Below are 21060 nucleotides of genomic sequence, written 5' to 3' on the forward strand. Positions count from 1 at the left end.
AAAATAAAAAATGACTATTCCTTAATCTTTGATCAGATTGCCTTTAAGCACAATACAATTATGCATAATTAACTTTAAGTCTGAGAATAGGAGACAGATGAGTCTAGAGCTAGCTTATATTTCCTGCCAAAGTACCATGCTGCTATTTCTATGAAGTAAGAATTATATACTCGAATCCTTGCCCACTGTCTCTTAATAAAACCAGTATATTTTACTGGTTGCTGACTCATTGAAATACATCAAATACTAAAGCCCATTAAAATTGCAAACAATTGAGGAGGGGCATAGGAGAGAGAAATTGCGGGTGAATTTCATAAAATTACATTGGATGTATGGATATAAACATGTATGGATATATCACAATTAAGCACCTTTGTATCATTAATATACATAAAAGAAAAATAAGTTCCATAAATAGAACACATATATTTAATGACTATTTCTATCTAACAATGTCAAATGACTAGCGCTAAGAGAAAAACCTAAAAAAAAAGTGATTCATGTGATACAAGGCGTGGTTGTGCACCCAGAATCCCAGCACTCGGGAGACTAAGGAACAAAGCACTTGGCCTTGATCACAAGTCATCAGTTCCTGCCCCCTCTACCCCAAAGTAGTCACTGCCAAACAGTAATTTGCACTCCCAGGAATTTCTCCTCCTCAAAATGGAATGGGAGAGATTTCTCTCCCTTTCTTAGAAATCAGAGTATGGAAAATATCCTTTGTTTCCTAGAAATAAAGCATGAATTCTGCTGTTTCAGGGACTTTGGGGAATAATCTTCACATTTCTTCTCAACTTATAGAAAATTAAATCTCTCGCCTTTCACTTTCCCTATTAATAAACTCCACCCCTGTCCTATCAGATTGGAAAGGTAGTCGTGAAAGAGGATACAATCTTTATTCTGCTAGTTTTCTCCCTGTACATAAGCCATTCCTCACTCCTTTCTACTTGAGTAACACATGCTCATATATCACGTTGATTTATAAATTATGACACAAGTATATAGTACTTTTACTGTGTTATCGTAACTTTTTTCTGAGGGCTTTGAGTCATTCAACACTAAATGCTTTTGATTACCAGTTCAATCCTTTGTTCTTGTTGTTGGGTAGTGGTCGTGGGGTTTGAACTCAGGGACTGGGCACTGTTCTTGAGCTCTACTACACAAGACTAGCTCTCTACCACTTTGATAACCACACCCACACACCTAGCCACAATTTCGGAATGATGGCATTTAGATGTCATAAAAGAAAATCTTCTGAAATGAATAATTTGGTTAAGAATAAACTTGGTGACTTTTATCATTTCATATCCAACCTGGTGCTGATGGGTTGATACTTATATTCCTAAGCAGAACATTTCACAGGACTCTTTTTCCCAAGACAACTAGCAAAAGGCTAAGTTGCAGGAAGCATGGCTCAAGTGGTAGAGCACCAGGCAAACAAGAAAACCTGGTGTGAGAACTTAGTTCAAACACCAGTCCTGGTAGAAGTCATTCAGTCATTCATTTATTTATTCATCACAGCATGATGGCTCACTCCTTTGTGGAAGTGTGGGGAGGAAGGGGTCGAGGAAGGCTGGGGAATCCTGAGGATTTGGGGTCAAAGCTGTCCTTGGCAAAAAGAGAGCCTAACCCCCTTTCAATCGGTAATTCAGTGTAGTGGCATGCACCTGTGATTCCATGGATAGATATGGTAGGAGAGTCACAGCCCAGAATCCATGAAAGAATCCAAGTTCCTACCCAGAAAGTAACTGAGGCAAAACCTAGATGACAGATGTGGTAGAACGTCTGCCTAGCAAATGAGAAACCCTGTATTCAATCCCTAACTCCACAAAAGCATGCCATTTCATAAAATAGAATGAATGGCAATTGTTACATTAATCTACTTTGATTCTTAATCTGTTTTTATATTTATTTATATATTTATTTATTTATTTGTGGGTCATGGGGCTTGAACTCGGCCTGGGTGCTGTCCCTGAGCTCTTCAGCTTACGGCTACAACCCTACCCTTGAGCCAAGCCCCACTTCCTGTTTTCTAGAGGTTAATTGGAGAAAAAGAGTCTCAGGTCCTTTTGTGCCCGAGCTGGCTTTGAATCTTGATCCTCAGATCTCAACCTCCTGAGTAGCTAGGATTACAGGCGTGAACCACTGCGCTTGGCTTAATCTGTTTTTAAACAAAATTATTTGAATATATTTCCCCCGAAACAGATTCATTTCCTAACAAAAACAAGAAGAGCTGCTTGCCATGCCTTTCTGTAAAGTCGACCACAACTTACAGCTCTGCAGTTTCTGTCTCAACAATAAAACACTGGTCTGGAAAGACAAAACCCAACACTAAAGCATCTTTATTCCTATTGAGTTTTAATCTCATTCAGTGTTACCAGAATTTCCACAGTGTTCCACCACTGTGGAAAAGTACCACAGTGGTGACTGAAGCTTGTCTCTTCTAAGTGGATTCACTGAGTGCAATGAATCCTAACCCAGCCTGTCTTGATGGCTTTCAGCTCCAGGCTTTGTTCTCAGACTCGCTTTCCAAAGCGTGGGTGAATCGGTTGGTTGGAACTCAGAAGCACAGTTTCTGAAAGTCCTGGTACCTTCGCCATCCTTAAAGTCGACACTTTTTCCACATAAAGGAGAAACTGCCGATAATGTATCTTCGGAGTTTCTTCCAATTTAAGAATTGTTTTTGCAAACAGGCCCACTGAAACTGCTTAGACATACAAATGCAAATAGAATAAGCATTCCGATGTGAATAAGATGCTCTAGTATAATGAGTTTTATTTTATTAATATTTTAGTGATATTGTAAAACTACAAAAAAATACTATGCTGAGTCTTTTTTGAGGTATTTTATTTTCAACACATGAATGGCATTAATCACTTGAGACAGCAGCTAGAAAAGACTACTAATACCTACTGTGTGCTTCATAGAAATGATTGTGGGTAGGTGAGGCTTATCGATACCTTGATTTTTAGAGAGAGAGAGGGGGGGAAGGGGGAGAGGGAGAGGGAGAGGGAGAGGGAGAGAGAGGAGAGAGAAGAGAGAAGAGACAAGAGAGAGGGGAGAAAGAATTATACAACAAAATAATCTAAAATTGCACTTTTATAAAACAGCTGCTTACTAATTCTGACCAAAGTTTTTGTTTTATGGTTATTTTTTTCTTTAGTCTATATCCTTTGTGTCTAATAAGTTCTATTGAAGACTATTAAAACTCTGAGCTTCTAGATATAACTGAGAAATTATTATATTAACTAAATAAAGGAAAAGTGATAAAATATATAATTTTAGGATTTTTCAACAGCTATGATCGTTTTCCTTTGTCTTTAATTCCATCGCCATCCACGTTTCCATAGTAAAAATACTTCTGCAATGCCAATGTGAGAGTCAAAAGACTGTTCGGAGTGCCACTAACCACCAAGGGACCCTAATGGGTTTTGATGATTGTTTTACTATAAATGCACATACACACAAACTATAATGTCTATTCATTCATGCAGATATTTAAAGACATATCAGAATAAATAGCTATTAGTATTTGAGCCTTTCATGTATTTATGTACTCAGTAAGTGTCAGGCACATTATTTCTTGGGCTGAAAACCTATCAGAAGATAAGTAGATTTGAAGTCTATGATCCAGCTGTTCACATTGTGGTAACCAGTGAAATCCTATTCCCAAGAACACACAGATGTCTGTACAAAATAAATGTATCTAGGCATGATGACAAACATCTGTAATCCCAACACTGTGGCTGATGAGGCAGAAGGACTTTGACTTGGAGCCAGCTACGGCTATGTAGTAAGACCCACTCTAAAAGAAGAGAAAAGAAAAATAGAGAAGAAAGGAAAAGTTGGGTATTCTAATATATGTATCTGGATGTTAATATTTTTCAGAGACATAGAAATTATATTAAGAATGGGTGAAAACAGATTACTTTGAGCAGTTTGGAAAAACTGGATAAAATGTAATTGCTTAAACTACAATGTAAACGTGACATAACTTTTGAAGTTTTGTCTCAATGTCCTGAATTAGCTCCCATAGATGGATATTTATACTTTTGTCTCTTCTTCCTTTATGGAAAATGAAGAGATTGGGGGCTGAGAATGAAATGAACTTCCTGAGTTTCTAAAAGTTTTCAAAGTATTTTTTTTTGACAGGAAATTCCACCCACCCAGGGCAATGTGTTCAAAGTTCAATACACATTTAAATTGTTGAGTACTCCAAACCATACATGTCAGATTTAGTCCTTGAACATTATGTGCCTGCATTAATGCAATTATAGGAGCTATTAAGGAAACAAAATTGTTAGTGAATAGGAAATTTCCCAAGTTTCATAATTATGTTTTTCTTAATAGGCCTGATTTATTTAATATGAACTCACAAGGCTATGTACCTTTGAAATAGTAAGAAGGTGGATCACAGTTCTTGTGACATGAAAGAAAATAATATAAGTAGAAAACATAATGTAGGTGTTATTTGTAAATCAAATAGCATTCATTTATCTACTGTACTATGATACTAACCCAATTACTTTCTCTGTCTTAAGAGCATTTCAATATTCAAAACAAATAGAAGTTATAAGAATAAACAAAACAACTATGGAATTATTAAAACCAAATGTGCTACGACAAAAGAATAAGGACTATCCACATGAACTACTAAAAGCTATCCAAACAAGGCCTAATAATATATTGATGATTACAGAACACGGTAACTGTCTCTGTCAACATCCTGGTTCATTATAACTGGCATCTACTCTTCAGGGATGAAATTTCTACTAATCAATTTTTCTCGAACTCTCTTAGTTTTAAGACAACATAGGCAAGCAATCAGCTTTGAGATATGTCTCTTGGGAAAACATGATACAAGTGTTGTGTAACACACAAGCCACATTCTAAAATAGTGAGATCCAAATGCTGACTCCCCCGAAAGTTTCATTTTTAGGATTTCATAACTTCTTGGAAATAACATGAACAATTTTCTTAAGTGTTAGACAACTGCTTGAAGATTCATTGTTCTAAACACTCATAAAATCTTTTCCTAGTTTTAATCACTGCACATATTTTCTCTGCATTAGAATAAAACAAATTGGAAATTAGTTTAGTCATCTAAAATTCTCTCATTTCTGTTTTCTGATCTGAAACACAAGGAATGGTAGCAAAAAAGAAAAGGAAAACAGTTTCAAGATAAAGAAGAAATTTTTTATCATATTTGTTAATTGATCTGGAAAGCATTTTCATTTGCTTGCTTTTATTTGTCATAGATGTTTGTTTCCTTAGTAATGAAAAGTAGAAGACTTTGATTAAAAATGTCAAAGTAACAGGAAGTGAACAGTCAGTGTTTATATTTTTTGAGAGATCTGAAATAGAAAATGTAAGTCATGTACAAAGAAAGCCACAGTCAAAGACCAGACTAAGTTTCCATGGTTTTGACTTGTTTACCCATTGTCTCCAGTTCTATGAGTATTTTGTCTCCAGTCTTTCTCAAGTTATACCTCCAATGCCAAACTGTAATTTTTTAGTAACTATTTTGATTTTGCTCCAAATACCCCATGCCTTGTCAGATGTATGTGTTTCATTTAATTTGCAAAACATCAAGAGATTGGATTTATAGAATGGGACTTATCCCTTTATTGCCTACGTTATACCAATTAGGCTGTCTGCTGTGTGTGTGTGTGTGTGTGTGTGTGTGTGTGTGTGTGTGTGTGTGTGTGTGTGTGTTTGGCTAGTGCTGGGGTCTGAAGTCAGGGCCTGGGCACTGTCCCTAATCCTCTTTGTGCTCAAGGATAGTGCTTTACCACTTGAGCCACAACACCACTGAATATATTTTTAGTAGTATATTGGAGAAAACAGTCTCACGGAGACTTTGCTGCCTAGGCTGGCTTCAAACCACAATTCTCGGATCTCAGCCTACTTGAGTAGCTAGGATTACAGGAGTGAGCCACTATCCCCCCAACCAGGCATTCTTAAATTACTAAATTTTCTTCTATTTTAATCTCAGTGGCAAGACAACAAAACTGTATAAATATAACAATATTGGGATTGGATGGTAGAACTCAGGGAACAGTGAATGGCTTGGTTTCAGAAACCCTGGGGCAAAGACTTTTCTCAATTAGGTCATTTGAATTCATGTGTACTCATGGGAAATAAATGCCTTAGATATGACCTATGGTTGCTATGAGAATATTCTGCAACTATTTATATTCTGGATTACAACCCTGCATGTCATAAAATGCAGTCGTTGACTGCAAGTGAATAATGAAGAATTGTCTGACTGAAATTGTTCCATATGTATAAACTAATTGTCCAAAAGTATATATTGAAAATCTTATTAATTTGGTATGCATTAAATTTTGAAATAGTATTTTGACACAAATGAATTATAGAGCTTAAGAACAAAAATATATGTATATACCTTTTTACTTATTCATATAAATGTCATTTTTCTTTACTACTAGGGATTACATTTATAGACTACATCCCTGCTCTCTATCTTCTGTCTTACTTTGATTCTATTTATTCATTTGTTTATTATTTATTTATGTAAGGGTCTCACTGTTACCTTTGCCCAGAGTAGCCTCTAATGATGAATCTACTGCATTCCTCTCCTTGGTAGCAAATGTTATGCACTCAGCAATATAGGTGCTTTAAGCTGAGAATGCTACTTGTGTCATATTTCTATTGGATTGCATAATTTCAAAGAATCCAAAATATTATGAAATTTTCTCCTCATGAATGATTATAAAGAAATATAAAGCCGTATTTTGATACATAAAGTCCATTGCATGTGCACAGGCAACGTTCCTGTCTCTGTCATGTAGAAGTGTCATGTGTAAACCTCAACTTAAGATGATTACCCATATCATACCAATATTTATAAGTAATACTTGAAAAGTACCTTCTGCTGATAATGACACTAAACACAGAAGCAATCACAGCTGTCATTCAATTATAATTTTCCGGGAGTTTTAATTCTCTACCACATGCTCAGAGAGTAAAGCAGAAAAGTTAGTTAAAATAGTCCTGTCAAAACAAAGTGGTCACCTTCTATCTGGCAAATATCATGTAATCCTTCTATTAATTACAATAAAAAATATATGGAAAAAGAAACCAAAGTGGTCACCACTCAAAGTGTTGGCTATATCTGCTTGACATTCTGCTCTAAATTCAAGCAACCCCACTGACATTCATTTCAAGCTGTTTAGACAAGATAAGAGAAAATCATTGACTTTTAAAACTACATGAATTTGCTCAAATATCAGTTTTATAAACCAGAGACCAAGAAAAATATTACCCACCCATGTTTCCTGAACATTATTCATAAATAGGATATAACTAAAAACTTGGGGAAAAAGGCAAAATATCAAGAAATCACATGTGTCGAACATTTGTTGTATGTGAGAAACTCAATCTTGTCACTGTCTGAAGGATGTTTGTCCTCTAGTTTGTAACCAAGACCAGAGCAGAGCATATAAATGGAGATAAGGGGATGACATCCCTGACCAGGTGTTACAGCCATGGCCCGGGAAAACCAGGGAACTTATCTCGTGATACCAACTGGTTACGTAGTAGAGAGCCCAAGTATAACTAATGGTTGGCCCTAGGCTTGAGTTTCCTGCTTTAGTTAGCCAGTTTGCAGCTTTTGTATATTAATGCCTATTCTGCATTTCTAGACTTGTTCTTTATTTATCTTAAACAAAATATAAGTCAGTCCGGACAGTATAGAAGTATAAAGTGATGATATCAACCCTCTTCAGTGCTATGATATCTAAGTGGTAATTAACTTCTAATAGTGTCTAGGTTTTTTATTTCAATTTCTCAAGAAAACAAACCCAACTTAGTATCTGCAGTGAGTCAGGACACTGAGACCTGGGCACTGGGTATAAAAATGCCTTCAGTAGAATATAATCTTGAAATATCACCTAGCCCTGCTTAATTAAAGTATAAAGACAGAGACAAAATATTTAATATCAAATATTCTTATCTGTTTTTGGATATGGCAAAAAGATATTCTGCAGAGCAGCTGATAGTATGCTTCTAAATTGCTGATAGCATTTTAATACTGTAGTATAAAAACCATCGTATATGTATATGTATATATATCATTTATATAATTATTATATAAGCTATAAATTTTTGTTTCACTTAAGATATTAAAAAGCTAAATGGAAAGGCTGAGAGGCTGACTCCATGATAGTACCTGTTTTCCAAGTGCAGGTTCCTCAATCAATCCCCAAAACCAGAAAAGAAAAAAGAAAAGAAAAGAGAAAATGAATGACAGCCCAGGTTAACAATCCAATTTGATTTCAGAAAGAAAATAATGTGTTCAACTTAGGATCTGTTTGGAAAATCTTCTTAATAACTTTCAGTCTTGTTACTATGGATATATTACATTGTTACTAACAACTAAATTTTCATGTATGCTATTTACTGATTGAAATAGACCCTACATGATGCTTTTCTTCTCGCATAAAATATGGTGCATATATTCTGAACAAGAAGGTAGATTTCTAACCTCCAAACATTTAGTCATTGTTGCCATACTTCCACAAAGAATCATCAAAACATATTAACATGATTTAGAAAACAGAAGGAATCAGGCACTGTTACAAATGTAATTACAAACTATATAGTTTGATATATACTTACATCAATATTTTTTATTGCATTTAAGGCTATTTTCCTTATATGTAACACATTTAACTGTTTAAGCTCTTTTGATAATTTAGCTTTACAAAAAACAGAAACAAATGTTATTTCACTGTTTGCAGAGGTATTTTGCTAGTCTTGAAATCTATTTCTGAATATACTTAGTAATTACTTTATTACCAAGTACAAGGTTTTGTTTTGTTCTGTGTCCCTATCTCCTCCATGCTATATGAATTAGACATAAGAAAGTAATATTGCTGCTTAGCTGAAAGTTTGCTTTGCAGTTACTACAGCAGGAATCCGGTATGAAGCCTCACAAAATGACATATGCAGAGTTTACATGCCAATTTCTTATTTTTTACTGTAGAAATATACACTATAAACACACGAATTCATGTTCATGTAGAAATAAAATCGGAAGTTTCAGCATCAACATATTCTGTTAAAGAGTAAACTTACAAGTTGAAATTCTTACCTAAGTTTTGTTTGGTATATAGCTATTTTCATTTTAAGGGAGAAAAATGAATGGCCAGCTGTCAGTACAAATACCACTCAAGAGTGGAAAAATGGGAGGAGAAAGGAAGAAATCAAGTCCCCTTGTGACAGAACTACCAAGTCCTTCAGCTCCAGGGAGCTTTGCTGTGCCTCTTGTAAGCAACCCCTTTCCCTTTGCTCTGAGAATCACACATGCTCTGCCCAGGCACGAAAATAAAAACCTGAAGTAGAAAGCCACGGGGTTAAGAGACCCTCTTACCCTTGGAGCCTCAGGCTGCGCGGGTCTCCACTGCAGACGTGTAAACAACAGAATTTCCCCTGTCCTCTGCTCATCTGTGCAGCTGTGGGGTCTTGGCCAACAGGATTATTCCAGCATTAAGGACAAGCCACACTAACTCAGTAAGGATTCCCATTGGTTGTGAAGTTTGATCAAAACCAATACCACAACACTCTCTCTGGATTACAAGTGAGCTAATCAATTTAAAATCTTTCTTCATATTTCCTAGGCATTTAAACTTGATTACCCAAAGCCTCCTGGAACAACCCACTTGAAACTAAATATAAAAGGGAAAGAAAAACACCCACCTCTTTACTTATACATAAATACTTTCAAACAGAATCCTAGAGAACACTAAGACAGAGATGCCAAAACAAAGGCTGTCCAATGTCAATTTGCAAAATATTTCAAGGGAAATTGTACTGTGGGTCACAGACACACTAGAAAATATCACATGGTGAGATCTGGTTCCTAGTAGATTCCCAAAGAGAGCAAAACAAATCATTTAATAAATACGCAGACACACAAAATCATGACACCAGACTGTGTGTCAAGCCTCTGATCTGTTACCTTGGCAGGGATTGTGAGCTGCCACCTTTCTAGGGGAGGGAGGATGGAGGAGAGAGGAGGAAGGAGGGATGGGGGAGGAGGGAGGAGGGAGGAGGGAGGAGGGAGGAGGGAATGCTCTCATGAAGAACGGTAGTGGACCACATAAGAGAGCCTTAGTGTTAGAAACCAACAACAGTGTGTCTAAGGGAAGGAAAAACCATAGGCTTCTTTTGAGTGATGTTACCTCGGAAGCTGGAAGCAAATGGCTTCAAATGATCAGTCTGCCCCCTTGTTGATGTGCAGAGATATTCTAGCCGAATAAAAGTTTTAAGAGCAGTTTCTATTTAACTTCCCTTCCTAATGCACTGGGAAAGGCGCCCATTCTCCTCCTGCTAGGAAGCCATGCAGGCTTCTGAGCTCACCTTTCTCAGCCTTGATTCACTTTCTTTGGAACTCTCCTTGTCTGCATTTTCCCGGGGACATATTTAAACTCCCTGATTCTTGGATCAATGTTTAGTCATGTTCCCTCGAGGCACCATCCCTCTCTCCCTGGTGACGGCATGACTGAAGCATGGGTAAGCCCCTCCAGTCTGGCATTCTCCCCCAAAAGGCATCAAAGCAAACAATCATGCACCTGTGAAAGAAAACCATGGTCGCGGGGAGTGCTTACAGACTTCTCTCTGTCCTCCTGCTGCTGGCATCTCTCAGGCCTTTCAGAATCCAGCCTGAAGGCAAGGTGCTCTTGGCACAATTTTCCTCTGGCCACTTGTTCTCACTCTCCTTGTGCTCTGCCCACCCCCCCCCACTTTCCTGTCCATCCTTGTTGTACAACAGATATTTTTCCAAAAAAAATTGTATAATCACTTTCTGTTTACTGCCATTACGCTCATGTTTTTAAATATCCCGTCTTCTACTAGATGCCTCCCAAATATCAATGCTCACACCCCATCATCTCCTGAATCCCCTGAGTTGGTGGCTATTAGCTTTACAACATGCCACAGCCAGGCATCAACTTGTTTAAAACTGAAATCATCATCTTTCCAGGCAGGAAAGGTCTTTCCACCAGGTTTGCTGGTAGCACTAATTCACTAAGGCATCCATCTTCAGGTCCTTTTATTCTTTTTTTTTTTGCCAGTCCTGGGCTTGAGCTCAGGGCCTGAGCACTGTCCTTGGACTTTCTCAAGGCTAGAGCTCTACCACTTGAGCCTCAGCACCACTTATGGCTTTTTTTTTTCTATGTATGTGGTACCGAGTAATCGAACCCGGGTCTTCAAGCATGCTAGGCAAACACTTTAACCACTAGGCCAAACTCCCGGGCCAGGTCCTTTTATTCTTGATTTAACCCTGTTCCAGCTCCTTTCAACCGCAGCTCAATAACCTACTTATTTCTTTCCACTGCCACGCTTCTGGTTCAGGCAACCACCAAGTTTTCCTAGACCATTCCATCATCCTCTCATGGCACTTCTCTAGCTCAAATCTCTCCCTCCCCGTATTTAGAAAGAGGCACTGCTCACATTACATGAGCTTCCTCTTTGTGTAATCTAGGAAGTATGATGAAACATCTCCGTCCCTACAACCCCATTCACAGGAGCATAATTAGATACAGAGTATCCACGAGTCTCACCAAGTTGAAGCCCCGTGGATAGAGATGGGAACCTCATGAGAAGAGAGAAAATTGGACACAGACCCACAGGAGGTTACAGCCTTCCTGGGAGGTTCACACGTGCCTTTCCAGGGCAGGCCAGGCAGAGACGTTCAGGAGACCCCATTGTAATGGAAGTTGGACTCCAAGGTGCCTACAGTTTGTCTCAGCAACTGCAGGGTTTAGGCCGGTCCTTGCCTGTGCACTTCTTTTTGAACATCGCCACCCCTAAGTTATATAGATCATCTTCCACATTTTTTCACCCAAAACAAAACAAAAACAGCAACTGAAAAAGCACCTCTTGTGTCCACTTCCTGAAGTTTACTTTGGTAATATTGTCTTACATGATGAGATGTGCGTAGCTAGTGGGCCTCTGTGAGCCACTGGCACAGCAAGATTTTAGCCGCCAGTTCAAAATCATTCCCTAGAAAGATCTATGTGGGAACGATGCTGTCTCCCTTGTAGCTCTGTGAAGATGAAGGCTGTTTTCCCCACACATGCCCAAGTTTCCCTGATGGAGTTTAACCCATCCTTTCCATCCTGCGTCTGGCACCATGACATTGGCACACAACACACCTCCATTTTCTAAATATTATCACGAGTCAAAGGAAAAAGCCATGGGACAATTCCATGGCAGCCCTTTCTAATGTGTTGGCAAGTTCATAATATCTTCAGACATTCAAATTTTATTTTCTATATCAGATCTTCCCCTTTAGATTCTATTCTCCAGTTCTAGATCACTTCTCCCCTTCTTTTCCTATATATTTATTTTTATTTAAGGCTAGGATGTCAATTTTTTCCTCTATATCCTGTATAACTACACCTCCCATACAAAAGTCCTAGGTGGTACAAATCTGCTGACAAATTGCAAACGGAAACCCCGTGAACATTTTCAGGAAAATAATTGTGCCCCACAGAGAACAGAGGAAGAAACCTGGGGTGTCATTAGCTTTGTATGGACTTTCAGTGGTGTGGGGAAAAAGAGAGTAAACATGAGGTTAATTCAGTGTCATGAGGGTTTTCCTGCAGGCATCTTGTGAGATTAGGAGCTTCAGGCCAAGGGGAAGTTGTAATAGCATTTCACCTGAGAAAGACTGAAGAGTAAACATTAGTCAAAACAGGCTTTAGCCAGATCCTTATCCATTAACTGGAAGTACAGAAGAATCATAAAGCGGCCCCTGCCACAGCATCCTTCCTCTGGCTCAGCTAGGTCTTGCTCTCCACACTAATTCCAAACATCCATTCTTGAACTTAATTCCTTGTGTTTCCTCAAAAAGTCATGGATTTCTTATGGAGAACACCTTGCATTTATTCACCTTTGAGTAAGAAACATAAGAAGAGTAGAAATGGGTAGAAATGTAAAAGAACAGACAAGAATATTTTAGAACCAGGCAAGTTGAAGAGAACACAAAACTTGGGAAGACATATTGTGTGAGTAGTGAAAAGCTGTATGGTGATTCTCAAATTTCTCCAAGTATTATTACCTATTTCTATACATTAAAACAATCGATAGTGCCTACATCAAACATTCTCTGACAAATTAAACAAAATAGTAATACTAACAAAGTAAGACAAACAGAACTTCCTGTGAGGTTTGAATTCAGTTGTGCTTTAACCTTGTAATGATTACAATTTTAATAGTTTTACCAATATTTTGAATACCACTTGAAAATAATATGCAACTATGTCAGAACTGAAGGTTTTTTGCTAAAGAGGCCAATTTGGTTATTACTGAAAGATGCCAGATGGATTAAAATCACAGACCAGAAATGTGTCCACATAGCTCTGATGTTGCAAAACTTCCCTCCCTCATTCAAGAAAGACAGAATAGCTGGAAGGCTATGAAGCTTTTACAAAACCAACTTGTGTCTATCTGACTTCATTGGTTACATAAATCCAAATGGCAATATAGAAGACTTACTGTAGCATTATACAAAATATTTTTTCTTCCTTCTATCTTAAAAATAGAATTTATTTTTCTCAATGTCAAGAACTGCCTTATACACACAATAATATTTATTAAAATGTCTAGATGTAACACAGACCCTATTCTTTTGAACTGGTGGAAAAGTTAAGAAAAAGTTTAAGAAAAATATATCTGAGTTGCAATATCTAGCATATTAAGAATAAAAGAGATCTTGAAGTCAGTAAGGCCTGCAACTGAGTTTTAGCTGAGTGTGCCTAGAATGACATTTTTGAGCCTCAGTCCCTCCTTTTATGAGTTGGATGTTATAATCTAATGAGAGGTGGTAAGACAAAGGACATGAGCTGATTAACATGTACCCACCACCTGAATGAATAAAAACTATCCTTTTAACCTGAAGTATATATCCTCAAAGGATTTTTAATTTTAATGTTCTGAATGTGTTAAATAAGTGTAGGCATAAATTTTTTACCTCTCTAAGGGATAAGTTTATGGATATGATCTTCTGGTATCCAAATTTAAGACCTAACAAAAAAGATTAGATATGTTATTTACGCTTGTTATAAAACCCTGAGACTTTATTTTTGTAAGATTTAGAGATTTCAGGGACATTAAGGGCTATCTAATCATGAGGCAGGAGGGGGTGGGGGGGAGAGAGGTTGTGGAAAACTCAAATATAAATACTTCATTTTTACATCATCAGATTATTTCTGTGACAATTTCAGAATATACCCCAACTTTTGGAAGCATGTATCATACCTACAGTTCATATTTGGATATCACAAGGCTTTCTTAGGTGGAGCTGCCTTGCATACCACAGCAGAATCTCTGGCTCCTATTCTCTAGTACTGAGTAGCACATTCAGGTGTGACAACCACAAATGACTCCAGACACTGCTAAATGTCCCCTGAGGTCCAAAACCACTGTCAATCAAAGTCTACTATTCCATGATCCAGTACTGGAAAGATGAGACCGAGAGATAACTTAGCTCTGCTACTAACCAGCTGTCAGCTTTGTGGACTTAGAAAACCAAGCCAATTTCCAGCCTCCCTCCCCCCTCCCCCCCCCACTTCTCACAAAGACAGAGGTCAGTAGAGGGGCCCGATCTGCTGAGTAGACAACTGAGCTCACTGCACCAATTCCCACAGTTTCCAGTGGATCTCACATACATAACCAGCGTCTGAAAGGTTCATGGTGGCATTGGCTTGTAACACTCAAGACACAATCCCAAGGCTAGAACGCTGCACGTTCAGTAAATTACAGAAATAATAGTAATGATAATTCAATTACACAAATGTTATACAAATCATTACACAAATATAATAGTCTATTATACAAATAACAGAAGGAGGAGGAGGAGGGAGGGGGAAGAGGAGGACGGGGAGAAAAAGTGTAAGTACTGGCCATGTAGATTCTTTTTATTGAAAACAATAATCTCACTGTTTTTTTCTTTTATATACTAATCAAGGCAATGATTAAATAGAGTCACCATCTTGTATATGTGATATGGAAACTTTTTGCTACATTATGAGAGCGTGATATATGTAATGCCATAAATATAAAGTGACAATAAAAGTTATTATGAAGACATTTAAAGTAGCCATTATTCACCATGTTTTTCTCCTACTTATTCTCTAATCATCATAAAAGCAAAACTCAACTTCTAGATTATAATCATATGTTAATGTTTTGAAAGCACAAAATCCATCTTTGTACAAGAAATATATTTCAAAATGTTCTTGAAGTCATGGAGAACTTCCTTTAAGAATTAAAAAGTTCTCGTATTACGCAGAAGTCACTTAGGCTGAGTGAAATTGCTCCCAATAGTGTCTAAAGGGGATACTCACCCACTCACACATTTCCAGCCATCCTGTTCCCTCCAAACAAGAGCCCCTGAGGTTATCCACACATCCCCAGACTCAGAGAGCACTACACAGACAACCAGCATAATAAAATCATTGCTTTACAGATGAAGAAAGGCGAAAGTCCACATTCGAATTTCTTCTTGGATCTTAAATATGTCTTGTCATACATATACATATATGTATATGCATATACATATATGTGTACATACCATATAATAGGTATAATGTGTAGTGGTAATATATGATGATCTATAATAGGTATATATCAGAGATGTTTATTTTGAAGAGATCAGAAAACAAAAATGAGCACAAAGAAAACCAACACCCATTCTCTTTAGCTTCAGCTGAGTAGTGAAGTCATTTTCTTTTGTAACTCTCATGACATTGTCAGCTAATTACTGCAGATGATATATAGTGTGAGTGATAAATCATGTTTATCTAGGCTTATTAGTTTCAAGTAGTGCTAATCTGACTTGCTGTACCAGTTACCAAGCCTTGCGCTAATATGGTAGTGTTTTCCCTGCAGCCTGAATAAAGGTGACTTCGCAAGGTCTTAATGTGCTAACACTTCTTGCTCACAGTGTGATTTCTTTTACCACAATGATGGCAATCTAGGTTTCTTCATTTCATATGATAGAGCAAGAAAGGTTGACAGATTTGTGACAAGACCGTTCATTACCAGGGGATGGGAAGGATTTCTGCCCTAAGTATCAAGACCAAATAGTGGAGCAGGCAATGCTGGGGCCTGGACACACTGAAGTCTTTGTCAGATTTGTTAACATTTTCATGAGTGTCTGGGGTGTGGCCTCGTGGTAGAATGCTTGCCTAGCATGCATGAAGACCTGGGTTCCAGTCCTTGGCACTTCACACGAAGAAAAGGTTGGAAGTGGAATTGGGGCTCAAGTGGTAGACAGACAGACAGAGCTGACAGAAGGGCTCTTTATATTTTCTGATTGTTTTAAGTAATCCAGCCAAACAGCATCTGGAGAAGGTTTCACTCAAGCTAGAGTTGGTGTCGCTCTCCTGTTGTCAAGCTCTCCGTAATGCTGTGTGAGGGCTTCATGTCTGCTCACACGACTGTGGAGAGAAGTAAACACATGTGTGTGCACCACATTTCCCATTACACAATGTGGGCGCTGAAGTCCACGAGACTCTTCTCTCCAATTAACCACTAGAAAACTGGAAGTGGAGCTGTGGCTCCAGGGTAGGGTGGCAGGCTTGAGCTGCAGAGCTCAGGGACAGCACGCAGGCCCATGACAAAAAAAAAAAGTATTACTTTGAATAACCTCCCCATATCCATGCCCACATTAGCTTTTTTATAATGTCTTAATTCTTCAAATTCTGGCACTGATATCTTTCCAGTTTTAATTTTGGTATTTCCTTGACTTTTCTCCTTCTTCATCATTCACAGTGAGAAAAATTGGAGAGGAAGTGTTGAAGACCATAGCTAGAAATTGCTTTGCGCAGAATGATGACTAATGCTTTGTAGTTACGTTTTCCCAAATTGTGAATTTATTCAGAGCAGTTCCCATGCGTTATTCACATTTTGATCCCAGCTGCCAGCAGCTTGGCTTGACAAGTACTTGGTTTAAAAAAAAAAAAAGCTTTAAATCACCATGTAATTTACTAAATCAGTCATGCATCAATGCATCAGGGATACATTTGGTTATTTTTAGTATATGTATGTGCCAGTGAATAGGGTTTCTTTATGGAAATTTTCTCAAATCACTGTGGCTTCTCCTTGTTTATGTACCTCTGACTTATATTAGAAACATGTCAGCCTGATAGCTGAAATCTTGTTCATCTTGAATTGATAACTTCCAGGGAGATGACAAATTAAAGCAGACTCCTCACACCATCAAACATTTTCAGTGCTCAGTTGCAAAAGGAAGATTGTCAGAGCCGAAAGAAACCATTCTGGACATGGTTTGCAAAAGTGATAGGTAAAAATCCAATATATAATTCACAAAATGGGAGAACTGATTAATGGAAAGGAAGTTACAAAATTTAGACAAAATTGGATAATATTTAAAAAAAATAAAAGCAAGAAACTTCCTTTGTTGAAAAATGAAGCCTTTTGACTTGCTCATCAGTAGTGTTTGTCATTCATTACAAAAGAATTTCCTGGGAGTAATCTCAAAACTCAGAGTACTCAGCGGACAGTGATAGGAGATGCCGAGTTCACCTCCAGCCTGGGATACACAGCAAGATGCTAACATAAAATTAAACACATGAACTCCCAGGCCTATGGTGGTGGAACCACAAGATGATCAATGATTCCATTTTATTTACATCATGAGATTCTGGCAAAAATAGTACCATGACAGCAGTCACATTCAAGGTGTTTGTAGAATTGCTAAAACTCTTCTTTTTCCTACATTTCTATTAGCATAAACTAGTTATATAAGATGTTTTCATATATTTCCACACCTGTATCAAATGTATCCTGATTAAATTAATATATATCATCTAATCTATCCCTCTGTCATCTATCATTCATAATCACTCACTCCCCTCCTCAAATGTTTTCAGTGGAATGTATTTTTCCTTGGTCATGCATGTGCCAAGAGGCTTTGACTATACTCTCTTCTCCTCATTCACCCCCCAATTACTACCCAGAACGGGCTCTGCTTCCTGTCATTCCTTCTCAAGGTCTGACCCTGATTTTGAATGAAAATACCAATGAAAATCCATTCTGTATTTCATATAAATCTATCTTATAGCTACATATGTAAATATCCATATAGGTACACACACATGTTTAAGACAGATACATGGTTATTCTAAGCTTTGTTGAGATGGCCTCGTAATAATGATGACCAACATGCTACTCTAAAGACAAAAGTAACGTCTCAATTATACCGCCCCCCCAGGTTACTAAAGTAAAGTCTACAATTACACCCCCTCCCCGGTTACTAAAATTAAAGCAATGGAACAATTCCAGAGTAAGTAACAATAATTTCTAGTGTCTATGGAGGCTGTTAGTTAACTTCCTGCCTAATTTAGTGTTTTGTTTTAATGTTGCCTCTTAATCATATTTGATCATATTAAGGTCACTTTTATTTGACCATTTAAACAAGCAATAAAAAGTGAACATAATAGATTTTTTCTCTTAAACGAAAGATTAAATTTGGGGCAAAATTGGAGTCAGAATTGGTGAAAATGTTACTTGACTAACACAACTGTTACTATTACTGTTTGTATTAAATAAATGTTTAAAGAAGTGAAGAGTCAGAAGCAAATATTGTCCTTATACTAACTTTATATAAGACATATTAATGTTTGTCAATTCAGATACTCAAAACATTTTAAACCAACCACAACATTATATTTAAATAAAGTGTCTTATAAGTTAAAGAATGTTTTTATTTCCTAAAAATATAACCCTGAATAATAGTAATGGGAAACATAGTATGTTTTGCATAACATAAACCTGCACACACAGCTTCTTATTAGACATAAACTATATTCTGTGTTAAATGTGAAATTATTTTAATCAAAGCTGCTAAAAGACCATATTTAAAAATTGATCTACAACTAAGATAAATTATATACAGATGCTACATCGAAAAGGTATTTAGGTCATTTAGTTTTAGATGTTCCATTAGGCACATTACATAAATGTCATGAAAAGCAATTAAATATAGGAGATGAAATTGAAAGATCTTTATTCTGGATAAATTTTATCTTTTTTCTTAGCCACACATGAAATAATCTGACTTCTTGGGTTCTCAGGACATATCAAATTTACCTTCCCTCTTTCCAAGGCCTCCTCTGGTGTTATTAGTGTTTTACTCTTGCGTATAAACTGTGTAGCTCAAATTGTTTACAGCTGTAGACATCTCAACATTGGCAATAGCCAGGTTTAAAATTTGAAAGAGAAACTCAATCCAGTTCCTCAGCATTGGCAATTTTATTCTAGTTTTAAAAAGCTGTTTCCAAGAATCAAAGCACCTCACATTACTTTGGATAGAATTCTTGTTCTTGTGTTTTATTTTCAATGGAGTCTGGTATTGAAACCATACTTTGCTTTCAGAGTCCACATTTCATGGTTCATATACTGGGAATCAGAACTTGGTAACATTTATTTGCCCTTTTCAACCTACCACATTCCACTTTGATTCATTTCCAGACTCAGTTCTCTCAAAAAAAAAAGAATTTTTCATCTCCTTTACATTTTTTTCTTTCCATTTGCTTTCTGTTAAAAAAAATAATGATCCTAGAAATGTGTACCAGTTAGGTCTCCCAAAGAAAATATTAAATAATCTTTTAATTTGTCTGTTTACAGTGATCAAGGAAATTCTGGCTATCCTGCACTATAAAACATTCTTTCTTTCGTTTGGCTAGACAATTTAATTCTTAATATTCATTTCCAAATAAACAGAAAATTTATATATTTAATATTTAAAACAATTATCAAGTGATGTACATACGAAAATGAATAATACAAGGCTTCTTATATTAAAAAAAATCAAACTATTGGGTTTCTTAACAGTCCAGACTTGCCCAACCCTGTCGCGTACAAAGCAAGATGGAAAGTTGGCATCAGGCTCATGGAAAGAGTCAAAACCGATGCTTTGGGTTAAAAATCAAAATGTCACCATTGGTTAAAGATTGGAAGTTATTTCACAGCTGTAGATAATTTTTCTGCTACACATTCTGAAAACTAGGGGGTGAGTCTGGTTCTGTGCCTAATGTATCTGTTTTGCCCACTATGCCAGCCAGCTTTTCAGCATTTTCTCCAAATTTCCATTTCACCTCCTCCTGGAAACCTGAAGTGTTTCACTAAATAAATGCATTTGTGTGAAAATAATCCTCCCTTTTAATGGATGGTACCAGGCTACATCTTAGGCGTTGTACAAAGCTGGAGCTGGGAACACTGAGAGTAAAAGCGACCGACTTCCATTGTGCCCCACAGGGCCTCCACCCTTTGCTACATTTGTCACTACTGACTACTTGGCAATGCCTAAAACTGAAGTAATAGACATCCAGACAATTGCTGAAGCAGTAATTCTAAAATACTGTGAAATGAGAAAGAGCCATTATGAAACACTCCAACAGATATTTAAGAGCCAAGCATCTTGAAAATTCTTCTTTCTAAATGGCACCCGTGCCATGCCCATGCTTGTATTTGCCACTGGTACATACAGAAATGAAAACTCTCCCCTCTTCCTTTGAGAAACCCCCAGCATCCACCAGGAGGGTGGGTTTATGAGGTATACAAGAGAGCATGATATGAAAGAGCATTACTCTTTCTCTACATGAAAGAGTATGATATGAAAGAGGATTACTCTTTCTCTGCATGACAATTTCAGGTCGATTTCAACAGCTGTTTTAGATTGATTTCCGTTTTAAGTGATTTTTACCCAAAAGAAAGAGTCATTTCATCTCCTAAGGATTCCTAAGAGGTGAAAATGTCAACAGCCACAATTCTCACTGGAAACTACAATTCCACTGAAGACAATGAGGTCGTTCTCCTCAGGCAAGCTGATACCAGATTCTTTTTTATGTAAGCGAACACACTATATACCTTTAAATGTCAGGGATAAAGAGAAAAACATGTCGTGGTATGGTGCAATTATAATGCAGGAGAAAAAAATGCAATTGAGGGGCTATAAACAAGCTTTGGTAATCATTAAGTCTGTGTAATGGGGAGAGATGCAAT

General features: G+C 37.2%; 1 protein-coding gene across 1 annotated transcript in view; it reads right to left on the reverse strand.

Moving 5' to 3' along the window:
* Ccdc102b (coiled-coil domain containing 102B) overlaps positions 1-21060 on the reverse strand; it is a 140578-nt gene that overhangs the window by 115845 nt on the left and 3673 nt on the right. The gene's annotated exons all lie outside the window — the stretch shown is intronic.

The sequence above is a fragment of the Megascapheus bottae genome, chromosome 19 (genome assembly GCF_031878675.1).
Source record: "Megascapheus bottae isolate mThoBot1 chromosome 19, mThoBot2.hap1, whole genome shotgun sequence".
NCBI lineage: Eukaryota > Metazoa > Chordata > Mammalia > Rodentia > Geomyidae > Megascapheus > Megascapheus bottae.